The sequence below is a fragment of the Meleagris gallopavo genome, chromosome 1 (genome assembly GCF_905368555.1).
Source record: "Meleagris gallopavo chromosome 1, MGAL_WU_HG_1.1, whole genome shotgun sequence".
NCBI lineage: Eukaryota > Metazoa > Chordata > Aves > Galliformes > Phasianidae > Meleagris > Meleagris gallopavo.
The window spans coordinates 104,517,900-104,533,018 of record NC_139404.1 but is presented as its reverse complement, the minus strand read 5'-3'; the positions used below and the strand labels follow the sequence as shown (position 1 = coordinate 104,533,018).

The 15,119-nt window shown below is 41.4% G+C and overlaps 1 long non-coding RNA gene across 1 annotated transcript; it reads right to left on the bottom strand.

Annotated features, from left to right (window-relative positions):
• Positions 1-364: 364 nt before the first annotated feature.
• LOC146545547 (uncharacterized) lies at positions 365-12,199 on the bottom strand. Its single transcript, XR_014887927.1, has 3 exons — positions 11,771-12,199; positions 11,109-11,172; positions 365-2,800 (listed from the first exon to the last, which is right to left on the bottom strand). It is a non-coding gene; the product is annotated as an uncharacterized LOC146545547 (long non-coding RNA).
• Positions 12,200-15,119: the final 2,920 nt, after the last annotated feature.

Below are 15,119 nucleotides of genomic sequence, written 5' to 3'. Positions count from 1 at the left end.
TCCTCTGTGAAAGGTAATTTGTAGAAGGGCCATTTCAGTCCTAAGCTCTATGGGGAGCATCCCTGGTGGGATTTCAGCCTGGCCACCCTCACCAGGCATTGGCCCAGCATGGCCATGTGGGCAGCACATCTGATAAAGACTTGGACTTCCTGTATAGGTGAATAGCCCAGGCAAGAAGTCTGATGTGGGGCCTGCTGCACGCTGAGAGCTGGGCTTTTTTCCAAGCTGGAGTCTCAAACCAAGGCTATGTCAACTCTGTATAAAAACAGCACTATACTGCATGTTATCAGGGACTATCAGCTGAATCAAATAAATCTTATGGGAGCTTTAATGCATTCTGGCAAGAAATACTTCCTACCTTGTTGGAAGAGAGATCCATCTTCCTGCAACTTTTCTTCTCTCTTGCATAAATTCAACAACTGAAGCAACACACTGGCTGAAACTTATGAACATGCAGGTCATTTTCCAGTAAATCAAGGTTACTGGATATTACAGGAGGACCGAGTACTGATACATCATCATCTTGGAGCTGACAGAAGAAAATATCATATAAAATAAGGTGCTGTGTGAAGATAGTCATGGAGGAGTGATTATTCCTTGTAACTACTCCTGAGGAAGGGGATGTCCAATGACTAACAAATGCAGATTTAGAACAAGCATAATGAGGAAGTATTTCTTCTTGAAAAGTTAGTCACTGTAACCAAATTATTTGGAAACTTAAGTGGATATAGTGGGTAAAATCTTTCAAAACAAACAAACAAACAAACAAATAAATAAATAAATACTTTTTAGGTTCTTTGGTTGTTATTGAACACAGTGATCCAGTTACAACCTTTAGGACAATAAGTTTCTATGTGTCAGAGACAGAGAAGGTGATACCAAGTAAATAGTTGCTCTACATTGGTGGGGTTTTTTGGATATTCATTCCCAAAGCAGCTGCCAGTTTCCCATCCTGGAGATTAGTTACAGACCATGGGGGCAACTGTACTAATTCTGTATGGCTGCTGTGGTGTTACAGACATTTCAACTGTATTAATACAAATGGAAGAAATGCCTCAGTGAGCTTGGCTGGTGTGTTTAAGTTGAAGGAAGATTCCAGCCATGTAAGAAGTTTACATCCCTGAGGAGTAAATGTAGCCATATAGGAGAGGGGAGAAGGTGCTCAGAGTACACAGAAGAATACACAGGTCAGTCTACAACCAGATCTATAGTCAGTAATAACATCAGCAGCTGAAGTCCCGTGCTTAGTCAGGAAGGATAACACTGAGAACAGCCACATAATCTTCTGCATGGCACCCTACTTGCATGTTCTTAGTGCTTCCAGTCTGTCCATCCCTGCTGGCTGTTGTCTGGGTGCTGTGCAGGCACTTTGAGGAGGAGACAGGCAGTCAGTTGGGAAGTACACCACTCACCATCCGGTCTCATACTCTGGTGACGCTTGGGGGAATGGCAGCCAATGAACTTGCTGTGAAAGTTTTGTTTTAAGAGTATTAATCACCACTTCATCTGTAGCAACAGCACTTCTGTACGTGATGTCCTCCATGTCACTGCCAGTCCTCTGAGTCATCAATTCGTGAAGGAAATGACTTTGTTTTCTTTTGGCTCTCAGCTAAGCATCCAACATAAGCACTTTCTTCTGGTCCACCTGGCCTCATCTTAGCTTTATTTAAAGTTTTCCCAAGGGCTAGTTAAAATCATGCTTATGTTTTCTTGCCTTATGTTTGTGTAGGTGACGGGGAGAAGAAATTTCCTGTGTATGCTTTTTTGTAAAAACAACATTAGAAGAATCATGGAAGTGTTCTCTTACTTTACATAAATTTCTCAAGCTTTCATGTAACCTAACGAGAACCACAGTGAAAGTGTATTAAAATAAAAATGCTTCCCATTTCCCTAAGCCCATTTACACTTTGAAGAGATGGAGAATGCTTGCTTGTCTGTTCAAAGACTTTTGATTTTGCTAGCACTCACCCTTTTGGTCCCACAGCCTTATCATATATGGCTGCTGTTTTTGAAATTGAAAATGTTGCCAGAATAAGTTTCAGTCTCAGACCAGAGATGTATCTGTGAGAGGTTACAGGCTGTGTTACAATCAAGGTGCTTCAAGTGCAAATACTAAATCTGAAGGTGGGCAGATCAACAGGGGAAAGAAATAAAATAAAGCACAGTGTGCCTTGCTTCAGTGTGGAATTAGATCCAAAGTAACAAAAGAAGAATCCATCATGGATTTTGTTTATGGGGATGTCTGAACTATTTGGTCAGTAGTGAGATTATTCATCAATCAAACAAAAATAGAAGACATTAAACCACTACAGGGAAGTGCTTGGTGTGTGTTTGAATCTCACATGTCCAGCTAATACAAGATAGACATTGAAGCCATGGGGCACGTCCAGAGAAGGGTAACAAAACTGTGAAGGTCTGGAGCAAAAGTCTTATGGGAAATGGCTGAGGGAGCTGGGGTTGTTCAGTCTGGAGAAGAGGAGGCTCAGATGAGACCTCACTGTTCTCGACACCACTTGAAACAAGGCTGTGGTGAGATGGAGGTCAGCCTCTTCTCCCAGGTAACAGCAATAGGATGAGAGGTAATGGCCTCAAGTTGCACCAGAGGAGGTTCAGGTTGGATATTAGGAAGAATTTCTTCTCACAAGTAGTGATGAGGCAGTGGCACAGGCTTCCCAGGGAGGTGGCGGAGATGTTCAAGACCGTGTGGATGTGGCACTGAGGGACGTGGGCAGTGGGCGTGGTGGGGTGGGCTGATGGTTGGACTGGGTGATCGTAGAGGTCTCCTCCAACCTTAAAGATCCTGTGATTCCAATGTTAAGTTTCAGTGTTACACTGAATAGAGGTAATTTAAAGCATATTCTTGAGTTCTTTCTTACTTAAAACCTGAATAAATTATCATTTTTTACTAAATTCTATAACAAGACTCTTTTCAGTGTTACAATCTGTAAGTCTTAACACTATTTTCAGTATTATAAAATAAATACAACTTGACCTCAGAGTTCAGTCTAATATTTCAAAAGTAGTTTGGTGGTAAAGCAGCTTTTCCTTTCTGTTTTCCTTTTTAATGCAATATTAAATGCTTGAGAACTGGGACAAATGTTAGTCCTTGCACTATCCTGTCTATCACCACTTCTTCCAGAGTTACGGAGACTTGAAGAGTTTGGTTTAAAATACTGGCTGACACTCCACTTGTTTTTGTTGGCCTGACAAGCCACCAGCTGCTGCAGTTTGTTGTCATTTTACAGGCATCTCTTGAAGTATTTAAACAAGATTTTTAGTAATTCAGCACCCTGGCTCTTTTTAAATTATGAGGGCTGGAAGTAATGCCTTCTATTTTATGATGATGGCCCACATCAGAGGCCCACACTGATAGTACAAAAGTAGGGGTTGAACCTTCCTACTAATATTCGGTTCCATTTTGTTGCTGTGTGATGGCAGCAGAGGGGCAGTCTAACACAATGGCATCTGACATGTGTATGAAATGTGTATAAAACAAAGGTGTGTCACTGAATTCCTCCACGTAGAAAGAAATGGCATCCACTAACACTCACTGACACTTGTTGAACATTTCTGGAGATCAAACATGAGTCTGGTAAGTGCCTGCAGGGAAGGGACATGCTGAGTCATGGCAGCATTCATCAGTGCACCCCTTGCAAGGGTGCTGCTTTGTGGGGACCATAAGTAGCTAAGTTGCAACTAACTTTAAAGCCACGATCTACACATCATGCTGTGCTAAGATTTCCACAAAACCACATATGATGATCTGAACAACAGATAACTTATTAAAAGAACAATGGCTTCCCCCATTTCCTTAGTAATAAATACAATGATTGAGAAATACAGTGCCTCAGTTTGGAAAAGCATTTCACTTATATGGTAAAGATAAAAATAATGCTGTCATTAGAAAATATTCCCATATTTTCTTCACACACTTGTGCTGACAGCCCACATACAGCCTCATCTCCCCATAGTTTGGTTCCCTGTGCACAAAAGCAGAGGATGATGGAAGACCTGTCCTACATAATTCTTATAATTAATCTGATTTGATTTAAGAAAGCCTGCATGTGGTGGTGTTTAGGATAGTGAGGCAACCATTCAGCACTGACTGTGGAGGCTGGTGATTTTGAAGTTAAGCATGTGCCCCATGCTAGGAGCTAGAATGCCAAAATTTGGCTCTGAGACAGCAAAAACCTTAAATGACTTGGGCTGTTTTACTTGCACTGCAGGGCTGTTTTACTTGCACTGCAGCTGGGCCTATGAAATTTCACTGTTCACACCTGGCAGTTGAGATAATTGTACTATCTCTTGCTAAAATATAATAGGTGCATTGTTTGACTTTTGAAGAGCAGCAACAAAGTGTAATTGCTGAACTGAGATGTCAGCATAAGAGAATAAAAGTACTGAGGTGAAGGCTTTGATGTGGCGGAAGACAGTGGCACAGACAGCAAGCATTGGACTCCATCCACTTTCTACCTCTGAATATATTCTTTACATTGCAAATCTCTGTCTTAAATGCAAATAACGAGTTAAACACATTCTGTTACATTGCTGCCTGGTGAAGCTGAAAACCAACACACAAAAACAGGTTGCACTTGTACAAACATACCTTTTCACATAATAGAGAGATTCAGTAGCAGTAGTTTCTATGCTTCCAGAAGATCACATACTCATCAGGTGTGCTGTATCTAACACTTGCAGTTCATTTGCCAGGCACAAATAAAATGATGACCAAAAAAAAAAAAAAAAAAAGGACACTTTCTTCTCACCCTGTCCCAGCACTGGGAAGCCATGAAATAAGAAACAAAGCACTTGGCCACCACTTGCTGTGATGATTATGATGTCTATGTGGCAGGACCTGCATGAGAACTGAGGATTTGCTGTGCTGAACCCTCTGCAAATCTCAGCAGACTCTTCCGCAGAAGATTTCTAGTCTCTGAACTTTAGTAAGCAAAGCTATGTCTATTAAAGGATTTTTTTTCCTCAAAAACTGGCTGTAGTTCAGTGGGTACAAAAACTGCGTGGGGGGTTCTCTCAATTATTTAAATTCAGTGGTAAAATTATGAATACAATCTTCCTGGTTGTAAGCCAGGCTCCAGCAGAATGAGATCTGTCTACACAGAATTTTCCCTCAATATCTTTGAATCAACATCCAAAGTATCCTTTCAGTCCAATCAATGTTGCTTCCTTGGCATATTAAATGTCTGAAAGATGAAGGCAAAGGAATCAAATAGAGAATATGGTTAAATATGGAAGATATGATAGAGTTTTCTTTGCCAAAGGTCTTCTGACATCTCTGTGAGCATTACAGACTGGCAGCAAAAGGGGTAGGGAGTATTAACATTCATATCAATTCATGCATTTTCCAATCTTCCACTTGATGCCTGTCAATGAATTTCTAGCCTGTTTTGCAATGTAGCCACATGCACCTGAAATACCACAGAGGCACTTCATACGCCAACCACCACTTAGGGGCTAGCAGTGTACCTGATCAAATACTCAGCCTTGTGCTGGAACAAAAATTGTACTTAGTTTTGCAGCACTTGCATGCCAAGAAGGTTTCCAATATGTTAGCAACTAATCTGTGTGCTAGCAAGTGGGACTGCATTTTAATAATTGCAAGGCAACCACCAGATTTTGAAGCAGGAGAGGATTTAGAAAGACTAAGTTCTGACAAGTAGACTGGTGAGGAAGGGAAGTCAAGACAGTTGTGAGCTATAAATATTCATCTCTGACTTTCCGGGCATCTGAGAGTCTTTTCTCTGTGAAAATCCTCAATGGAAGAAGGTTCCTTCAAGAGCAAACATCACCAGATTCACATTGCACAAACATGAGCGTTTTCAAGATGTTGAGCCTTAAAACGTGATATATGAGAAGATAACTATGGGGATTAGAACTATTTTTGACCAGCCGGAGATAAAATTATTCACATGTCTGTCAGCAACTATTTTAAAAAGACATATGAGTATATGCTCATTGCTAACAGCCTATTTGTAAAAGTCTAGCATAATCACCATGCCAGTTCAGTCTAATCTCTGAACACCTGGGTCAGAATTTTACTTTCATTTAGCTCATCAAGACATTCCAAAATCTACGCATCAGGAAGATGTCTAGAGTGGAATGGGCTTTGCAGAGGTACCGTTTCATTTGCTGAGGTGCTCTGGTTCATGGTAGTACCTGGCTCACAAGAGTGAGCGATGGTCCAGCTGTACTCAGCTGCCCCCTGGCACCCAACCTGAGCAGGGGAATCCCAGCCCTGGCAGTGGCACTTCCACTGCACTAAGCAGAGAAGGGGAAAAAAAACAAAGGCAAATATGAAGCAAATGGTAATTCTCTGGAAGCATGTCACTACTATTTGGGGTGGGGGAAAGAGTAGGTGGAGGGCAGAAAAGGAGCAAATGCTAAAGCAAAAATTGCTACTAACAAAGATAGCAGAGATAGTGTAGTTTAACCACAGAATCCACAGAACGTAGCTACTGAGTGTGCCTCAATTATAACCACAAAATACAGAATCTTTAACCACAGCAATCGGATGATATGGCCAATATTCAGCACAATGAAGTCCTTGACTCCTTTTCTCTGGGAAAATCCTCAATGGAAGAAAGTTCCTTCAGGAGCCAACATTACCAGATTCATATTGCACATACATGAGAGTTTTCAGGATGTTGAGCCTTAAAATGTCATATATGAGAAGATAACTATTTTTTGTTTTATTTTAGAACTATTGTTCTATTGAACTATAGTATAGTTCTCTATAGAACTATTAGAATATTATTTTACAACTATTTAGAACTATTGTACTTCTACAATGAACTCCTTGAACAGTGGAAATGAATTTCAGGGACACTCATTTCAGATGTTTGAAAATATCCGCTCTGAGCAATGCCTCCTCACCACATGAACAATGGAGCTGCCTTTTTTCTCAACAAAAGTTGTAGCAGATAAGTTTATGGTCTATGATGCTGCAGAAAAGGATCAAGACCTGTAGCACAATTATGGCACTGCATTATGAACAACATATGCCTTGCCACAGAGATGAACGATGAATTCTCAGTCCTTTAGGGAGTACATGTGCTTCAGACAGACAGCTGGTCAGAAATAACATCCTTAGGTGCACATCTGTCCTTAGATAATTAACTTGAGTTGGTTCTAGACCCTGTTAGAGACTCCAGCATGAGTAGGCCATGAGTGAGCTTCAGGTTTCAGATCATGAGTTTAGCCCACAGGCCCTCTCAATTTGTCTTTGGCCAAACAAAGCTCAGCATGCAGCTCTGCTCCCAGCTTCAGGGTGGACCACTCAAGCTTCTCTCCATGCTGATTTTGTGCTGTATTTTCTAGCTACAATGCTCTATGTGAAATGATGTTCCTTGAGAACACAAGGTCTGTTGTGCTCAGCAACTGTCAATGTAAATATTTTAAATAGTAATGGGAAGCTTTTCATAGTCTTCAAAGCACTGATCTAAAACTTCCAGCTGCAAATCTCATGTGGTTTACATTAGAACATGATGCTATTGCAAGTTCGAATATAAAGTTAGTTCTAGCAATAAAAGGACACCGTTTCTACCTATTTAAAATTCACTGTATCTTCTTACAGAACATGATCATTATTGTTCATAATGGATTTCTGGAACTCATGTTAAAGAAGTTTGGGCCTTTCATGACCTTTTCGTACCTGAAGCTGAGCACTTTCTGAAGTTAAAGGAGAACATTACTCACTCTGTATCTCAGATATCAGAAATGCCAAATACTGCTTTGTGTATTCTTTGTTCTTTTCTTTCATTGTATGATTTGTCCTCCTGTGACTCAAGGCAGATGACAGGATGCCTAGGAAAAAGCTTGTTGTCAAATAAAAACATCCACTAGATGTGAAACTTAATGCAAAAGTTGAACAACTACAACTTAGGATAACCTGAGAGCCATTTACATGTTTGTTGAAGAGTGCATTGAGAAATTTGAGCTGAGTGTCTGTATCTATTGTAAACCAACCATGATTCATATAACAAATCAATAATGTATGTTTCCCCTCTCTCCTAGTCCATTGCTTCAGTTTCTGTGACCTGCTGCCAAAAGAGTTTTAAAAGGATAAAAGATGCTTTGTAAGTTAAGAACTATTAATGAGAACTGGAAATGGGATAGAATGAAAATATGTCTTCAGATGCTTTGAAGAAAAGGTCATCATGGTGGGAGATCCAAATTAAAAACAAACCTTCCTCTGGGGCACAGGCAGCACTGATCTGTATGAGGCAGGTGAAGAAACATGTATCTAAGATGCATCAGATAACGTGGGAATCTGTATTGTGCTAGTCAGTGCGAATGACAAGAAAGGATGGGGTGCTCCAGCATCTTCACCCTCCTTTCTCAGAGTCACTTGGGTCATTCAGGCCCCAGTAAATGCACAGTTGTTTCTGGGCATGAACTGCTGTGAGTTTACAGTTAAGTTCACTGAGATTGGCTTTCTGTGAGCTCAGGATCTCCGTTCATCAAGGTAGACTTTGTCCAAAAGATAATTTGCCTCTGTTTGCATATAGGTGAATTGTGAGTATTGTTTCTGAGGAAATACATTTTACCAAGAAATTGACAGAACAAAGACATTAAAAAATGTGGGGAAACAGTCTTAAGCTGCACCACTGGACATTTGGTGTGAATTTTAGGAAGAATTTCTTAACACAGAAGCTGGTCAAACATTTGAATAGGCTGTCAAGGGAAGTGTGGAGTCTCCATCTCTGAAGGTATTTAAAAGAAATGTGGATGTGGCACTTAGGGATGTGGTTTAGTAATGGGACTTGGTAGGTGAGATTGGATAGTTGGACTTCGGTGATTTTGAAGGTCTTTTCCAACATAGATGATTCCATAAGTCTATGAAAACATGCCTCAAGAGAAAGTCTTCCATATATGTTTTAGGGAGAAGAGAGAGTTACACTAGTGACTGTGTAGCCACATGGAGCACATGGTGAGCAACCATCACTGTGCTAAGAGCTCACTGCAGTCTGCAAGAACCTTGAAGAAAAGACTGGAAAGATGCTCTCATCATGAAAGTAAATCTGTTCTTCACAACATCAGATATGAATCTCTCATAGATGATATGTTCATATCATTATAGTCTACAAAATAATTTGTGCCCCAAAGCAGTCCTTCCTTTTCTTGATTTGTTCAAACTTTCCTGAGCTGAACAGAGAGACTATTTCAAGTGAAAATAGCAAGACAGTCCAAAGACAGGTGTATGAAATCTTTTAGGAACAAATATCAGGTCACATGTCCTCAGAGAAAGCTACCACCTCACTTCATCAGAAATGTTCTCCAGTCCCATCAGCTGGGTCTACAAGAGTCTGTCTCTACAGGGTGGGGTGTGACTCCTTCAGAAGATTGCTCTGATGTTCCCACATTCCAAGTCCTTCATGCCCTAGGGATTCCTCTCTGATTGGTTCCTTTGGGCTTTTCTGTGGCTGCTGAGATGCATCAAGGAATGGACCTGTTGGAGTGCACCAAGAGAAAAACCACAAAAATGGTCCGTGGGATGGAACACCTCTTGTACAAGGGCAGTCTGACAGAGCTGGGGCTGTTCAGCCTGGAGAAGAGAAGGAAGGCTCTAGGGAGACCTGAGAGCAGCCTTTCAGAATCTGAAGGGGAGCTGTGAGAAATAAAGGGACAGATTCTTTAGCAGAGTCTATTGTGATACAACAAGGAAGAGTTGGACTAGATAGCCTGTAAGGATCCCTTCCAACTCAAATGGTTCTATCAGGATGCTGTGTGCTCATCACAGGGTTAGCGCAACCTGGTAGGTCTATCAGTAGTGACACACAAGTTTCTATAGGTCTATCAGTAGTGACACACAAGTTTCTATCCAGCCCTACGTTCCCAGAAGACCTCTATTCCTAAAATCTTTGTCAGACTGATTTGAAACAGAAAAAAATAAGAATGCTGCTCTGCTCCTCATTTCACCAAGTAAAAATTTTCCAAATATTCAAAGGCAGTGTATTATCCAACACCTAACTCAGCTGGGATCATGGACTATGGTAAAAATAACCAAAAAATATACATCTCAGACCTTGCAGCTTGATTTCTTGGCCAAAGTGCTCAAAATAAATTTGGAGTCAAATAAACACCACATAAGCACTCAAACTTGCACTCACTTCTCCTTATTTTCCTAAGGAAAGGGTAAAGTTCAGCTTTCAGAGCGCTGCCAGGCCCTTGCTGACTCATGTACAGCTGCACAAGTGGATGTCAGGCGGGTGCCAGACCCTGCCCTGAAACTGGAGATCCTTCCGCACAGGTGCAGCGGTAAGAGCCAGACTGAGAGACCCTGATCCCCTCTCGGCTGTCCCCACCACTGCCTGTAGCACGTTCAAGGCAAGTACTGGCTTTGGCAAGCCAAAAACTGAGGTTGTGGCTACTTGTGTGTATGTGTGGGACTGGGAGGAGATGGAAGTGAGGATTAATGCAGTCCTTGGCCTCTGCAGAGGTCAGCAAGCATAAACGGTGGGGAACATTGGAAGCAAAACACAACACAGAAGATATTCTTGCTCTGCACAATCAGTGGGCTCCAACTCTAGCGATGATCGGAGCAAATGGTGTCTGTTTTTACAAAGAATTTAACTGTGTGGGCAAATGAGTGTGTATATACATACACAAGTCAATTCCCCTTCTCATCATTATAAAGCACTCTATGTGGCCCTTCAGTTCAATATTACAGACACAGCTGCTCACTGCTACTGTCCATTCCAGTATTCAAAAACTGAGACTTCGGGTTCAAAACACAGAACTGTTCGCTAAAGAACTAAAATATCATATGTTTCAAAAAAACGTCTTTCTCCTTTTAACACTGGATCTGTTTTTGCTGCATTGGCAAGACATGATTGTGTCTGGAAACATCTGTTGCTATGTTTATACTAGCAAGTAATTTGGTACAGTAGAAGCATGTCAGTAGATAAAGCATTTGGTGCTGAGTCACATATCCACAATGTGCAGTTAGGGGCTCTACTTTCAACTATACTGGGTCTGGTTCTAGAGACCAAGCGTCCCTATCATACATGTGGTTCAAACCTGTCTATGGGACTCATCCTGGGTTTGGCTTTTCCTGACCAACCAGGGATTAGAGCACATTTGGTACATACCTGAGGCACAGCTTCCAGGTTAGTTGCCTCTGAAAGGAGTCCAGCTGCATGTGCTAGAAGAGTCCTGTGAACCCAAAAACAATGCGCAGTAAGTGGAGATGATGAGAAATTTGCTTAAAAATTTCACTGCTGCCCCAAACCAAATTGCTAATGAGTATGCTGGTAGTGGAAGTTATGCCTGGCTATTCTCAGTGGGTGCACAATTGCCACCCAGCATGTTCACAGCATGAGTGTATATGACAAAGAACAAGAGAAAGAAAAGTAAGACTCTTGCAAAGCAAGTGGTTTGCCTGAGGTCATGCAGATCATCAATGGTTTCAGCTTGATTCTTTGCCCATGCGTGTCTTCCAAGCTAGGCCAAGTTAGGAGCCTGTAGAACAGGCCAAGGAGTGGTGCATGGGAAGGAAACATAAACAGGTGTGTTTCTGCACCGAGGATAGCAAATACTTCCATAGTGTGCCTTTTGCTGATCACGGTGCCCCAAACTGCCAGGTTTATTCCATTTTCAAGCAGTATGATATACTCTGATCGCCTAACCTGCTCCAGTCTGCTCAATTGTCTGTTCAGACTCATTCAGAAACAGGAGTTAAGCCTCAAGTCATGCCTAGCTGAAACCTCTTTAGAAAACAATAACAACAAGAAGTAGAATCAACATTGCTTACCACAAGGCTGACTTCCAGCAAAGTGATCCTGGGCAAACCCGACAGCCATATTTCAGCAGTTGTACTCATTCCATGTTTGTCTTATCAATGTCTTCTGCCTTTTTTTTTTTTTTTTTTGTGGACATATGGGTCACTGCAGGCATCACCAAACCTAGCTGCTACTACTTTGGCAGATAACTCATTCTTTTTTTCCACTTACCTGTTATTTAGGTTTATCTATGCAATCAGTGTTGGTTTTTGAGAATATTCTCACTATGCAAAGAAATGGATTTCTTTCCATAGAGTTGCTGCTCTCACTGTGGCTCATTACTTCCCTGATAAAGCTAGGCAGAGAAGTGATACTCCTCGTGTCACTCCTTATTTTACTCCAGAATGGAGTAAAATAAATAAATGCTGGTGTCTTAGTGGGAAGAGCAGATTGAAAGAGCTACAACAATAACTGGGGAGCTGAGAAACAGGTTGGTGCAGTTCACTGGGAATATTCCAAGTTTGCTAGCAACTTGGTTAGTAATTTCAAGATGAAGTCCTAGTACAGCAGTGATGTGCTGTCATAATTACTTCCTGATTTAGGCACTGGCTATTCTCACTGCTTTGTTTATCACCTGATTCTTCAGCTGGATTCCCCACTGACCTGAAAGGAGAACTGAGTTGAAAAACCTGATCCCATAAGACTCTGCGATGTTCATTTTGTTAAGAGGATGAACAACTCCTTTCTAATGGTTGTCATATTTCCTTCAGGCAATTCCATCTCCCAGATTTACTCCAGTGAAACCATATAAATAAAGTTTAAATCCTCCCTCAACACATTCATTCGTCTTATGAAAGGTCAACCATTATGTATTCAAAAGCACTAGTTGCCATTCAGTGCCACTACATCTGTTCTTCTGCCCTTTCTCTGCAGTTACTGTCAAAAGCACTGTGCTGTGTTCTTTGCCCATTTGGCTTTGTTTGGTGCAAATAGAGACAGTAAAGCAGTATCTCATGCTTGTTTTCCAAGTCTCTTATTAGTTAGTAAAAAATCATTATTTTACTAATTCTTTTCCTGATTTAACGTCATCTCTCACTAAGAAGAGCTGATAAATTTTGATGATGAAGTTGTCCTCTTGATTCCTGCGGTACATAAGCTCAGACCTGGTGTCAGAGCACAGGTCACCTCCTCCACAGTCAAGTGTAAGGAGGGAAATTCTGGGAATCTGTGTCTCCCTTCTCTTGCCTGGTGCCTTTCAGAGCCAGGTTGAATGCTCTTCAGTGGGCACCTCTACTTTCTCACTTCAGCTACATTACTCCATTTCCTAGCCTCAGGTCTGAGTCACAATGTACAACCAAGTCTTCACAGAAAAGCACAGCTTTATTCTTGCATATTAAAAAACCGAGGTTTGCACTACTTTACAACAGTATAGTGATTTGACCATTATAAAAATCTGCACCCTCATGGATTTTACTTATTTTCTTTCTTCTTATTTAATCACTGGTGAGTTTGGATGTTGTGGCTATTACTAAAAAAGGCAACAACTGCAAAATAGCGGAGAGGCAGGAGTAGTGCTGATGTGCTGAGCATGCAGCACTAAATCATGGTATTGTAGTAAAAAGAAGGTAGATAGGAAGGGAGGAAGGGAGGAAGGGAGGAAGGAAGGAAGGAAGGAAGGAAGGAAGGAAGGAAGGAAGGAAGGAAGCAAGGAAGGAAGCAAGGAAGGAAGGAAGGAAGGAAGCAAGGAAGGAAGGAAGGAAGGAAGGAAGCAAGGAAGGAAGGAAGGAAGGAAGGAAGGAAGGAAGGAAGAAAGGAAGGAAGGAGGAGACTCAGAGTAAAATATTTATCTTTTCCTCCTCCGTTTTGCACCTGTTTATCCCAATCCTCCTTTCTTGGCTTCTAAAACCTAATCCTTTTCCCATAATATATGAACAAAATCAGCCTGACACAGTTTCTAAGATAGGATGAAAGAGGGAGAAAGCGAGTGACTGAGAACCACAGCTAGGACAGGTTTTCAGTGAATGCTTGTCACTTGTTTTAGAAGGGTTCAGTAGGGAAAGTGAGACAGGCTCAGCGCTTCAGTTTTGCCTCTCTTTTCACTGATAGCCACACACCTCCTGCAGTACAACATGTGGAGCTGGCAGAGCCAAGGCCTCATTGTTTCGGACACTAGTAGTGTTCCTTGGGCTGCAGCCTCAGGAGATGTCCTCAGCAGGCATGGCTGGCAGGGTGCCAGTGGGGTCAGTATGTTTCTATGCTGAAAGGCATGCTCACGGGCACTTGTGGCTTCATGGTCTCAGTTTGCATGGAGTTTGTAAGAGGAGCTATCTTTTTTCCATGTAGAATGGTAAATGCAAGCAGAGGCAGCTGCTTGCTACTTGAAATAGCAGCAGAGGAACTGGTATCTTGAGATGTTCAAGTCAACACAAGTTGGTCTTGCAAGTTTTGAGCACCAGCTTGCAAGTGTAAAATTATCCATCTGACGCAGGAAGTAGATCACCCATGCCAGTAAGTAAAGTTCAGTGTAGGTGAGATGACTCAGTACAGCACACTGGGACCTGCCACGTTCCTGAAAAAGTGGTTTCTTTTCTGCTTCCCACCCAGGCTGGCCAGGACAGTCACACTTTACAATTACAACTTCCAGCAGCTGCTGCTCGGTGCTACTCAAGTGTGGCAACAAGGGAAAGAAAGGAAGGAAGGAAGGAAGGAAGGAAGGAAGGAAGGAAGGAAGGAAGGAAGGAAGGAAGGAAGGAAGGAAGGAAGGAAGGAAGGAAGGAAGGAAGGAAGGAAGGAAGAAAGAAAGAAAGAAAGAAAGAAAGAAAGAAAGAAAGAAAGAAAGAAAGAAAGAAAGAAAGAAAGAAAGAAAGAAAGAAAGAAAGAAAGAAAGAAAGAAAGAAAGAAAGAAAGAAAGAAAGAAAAGAGAGAAAAGAGAGAAAGGGAGAAAGAAAGGAAGGGAGAAAGGGAGAAAGAGAGAAAGAGAGAAAGAGAGAAAGAGAGAAAGGAAGAAGAAACATATGCCCTGTTCCCTGTGACAGGTGCCGAGGGAGAAAGTCTCCCATTGTTCTTCCGTTGCTTTTGGGAGGTTTAAAGTTAGTTATTTATAGCAATACAATTAATTAAAGGGAGAGCATGAGTAATTTTTAGAAGCTGTTGGGTTTGCTAGTAATGACATAGTGATTAGAAATGAAAAAGATTAGAGGAAAAATTGTATAGTCTATGTAATCACTTTCACTGTCGGCTTTGAGTAATTACTCAGTTCCCCTTATTTTTTTGTGGGAATTATTCATGTGTCAGAAAAGAAAGAGTGAAATGGTTGTAAATATAAGAAAATATGATAAAATGTTGAACTGGCAAGAAGAGATAAAAATACTTGTAATTCCT